General features: G+C 41.2%; 1 non-coding gene across 1 annotated transcript; it reads right to left on the reverse strand.

Annotated features, from left to right (window-relative positions):
* Positions 1 to 533: 533 nt before the first annotated feature.
* On the reverse strand, positions 534 to 605 carry TRNAT-CGU (transfer RNA threonine (anticodon CGU)). Its single transcript has one exon. It is a non-coding gene; the product is annotated as a tRNA-Thr (tRNA).
* Positions 606 to 1703: the final 1098 nt, after the last annotated feature.

Consider the following 1703-nt stretch of genomic DNA (forward strand, 5'->3'; position numbering starts at 1 on the left):
CCGTTGCGTGCAGCATCACAGTTCCAATCCCATACTTTTTTTAATGCACTTCGACCACAGAATATGCTTCAGTTTCTTCAAGTCAGTCCCAATTTAAAGCAAAATCTGCGGTAACTTTATTATTGATTTGCAGTATATTACCGCTAATTTTCTGGGCTAAATCCAAAGGAGGGTTTTTAGAGCCCAAAAACACGTAATAAATTCGCATATATTGTTTCTGCCTAAAAATAAAAATGTGACAATTCTACAGTAAGTACAGCTATACTGTGCTGATTAGTTCTTACTAAAGATTTATGTAAGCTCCTCGACACACTAATTCAAATAGCGCACGCTTTACGGACGTGCTATTCGAAGGAAGAGTCTGCAGGATCAGGAAGTAAACAACGGCACCGCCGTGTCTGCGGAAACAAACTCCGGCATTCACATTAATATTTTTTCTTATAATTTTTTTTACATACATTATTTAAGTGTGCCAGCCGCATAAAATAGCTTTTATTTTTAAAAAGAGGCCAGGATCCACTCCCGCGGTTTGTAGGCACGGACGGGGTTCGAACCCGCGATCTTCGGTTTACGAGACCGACGCCTTACCACTTGGCCACCGCGCCTGACGGGCTAGCAGGAGGCTGGGTTAGTCACTGGAAGTGCACTGCGTCCGCGCTGCAGCTCAGATGTGAAATACAGATGGGATTAGCACACACATAAAAGCTCAAACAAAAAGTAAAAATACCTCACGAAAAAGGACGGCACAGAAAATACAGAAAAGCTCAAGTTCGCAACCAAAAGAGCACGTCAGCATCCAGTAGCGCGGATTTTAAAATAGAAAGAAGTAACATCAACAGCAGGCTGCGTAGAACGCCACACAATGGTTCATAAACAAATTACCTGCTTGTGCCACCGATAATTAGTTTTTTTTCCCGCTTAGGTTTTACGGAGTGCGTCTGAATCTGTTGTTTTTCGACGGATTATGTTTTTCCCCCCGAATTTCTTGCTGCCGTGACGTACATGTTTTGTTAAGTATAAAAAGACGAGTTTCCTTTTTTCCACGAGGTGGCGCCAAAAGATCATTGCTTGTTGGAGGAGCTGGAAATTGGAGGAGGGGAGTTAAATTAAAAGAGGCAAGTTGTAATTTACTCTGAAAGGCTTTCTTAAATTAACACTTTTCATTAGTTTTAACTTAAAATTAGTCATATAATTAACAACGTGACTTCTAGGGCTTCCCCCCGGGTTTTTTTCTTTTCAGCAAAACGGCAAAACAAATGGTTTGCTGTATATTAGGATCAACATCTTCCCAGCTTACAGAAGCAAGTAGAGCTGCATCCCAAAACTATTTATTACCAATATTTTTTACTTTTTCTAGGAGCTAGTCCATTTTCCATACGTTTTGTGGTTTCAACCTACTTGCAGTTTGTAGTGTGAACTCGTATCAACCACATTTGTGATCCCGGAAAACCAGCGGCAACTGGCACAGGTAAACGCTGTGGGGTGGGGAGGTGGAAGCCGGCACATAATGGAATAGGTATAATTAAAGAAATAAATAATACCTATTCCATTGCTGTGGGTCCCCCCGGTCGTTTCTACCATTAGGCAAGACTAGGCGCATAGCTGCCAATGTTTCAGATTGCTTATGTGTGACATTTCCATAATTTCAGTGTAATTATGAGTGACATTCAACGACTATGAGTGACACTTTCTTGAGATCAAAA

The sequence above is a fragment of the Lissotriton helveticus genome, chromosome 7 (assembly GCF_964261635.1).
Source record: "Lissotriton helveticus chromosome 7, aLisHel1.1, whole genome shotgun sequence".
Taxonomy (NCBI): domain Eukaryota; kingdom Metazoa; phylum Chordata; class Amphibia; order Caudata; family Salamandridae; genus Lissotriton; species Lissotriton helveticus.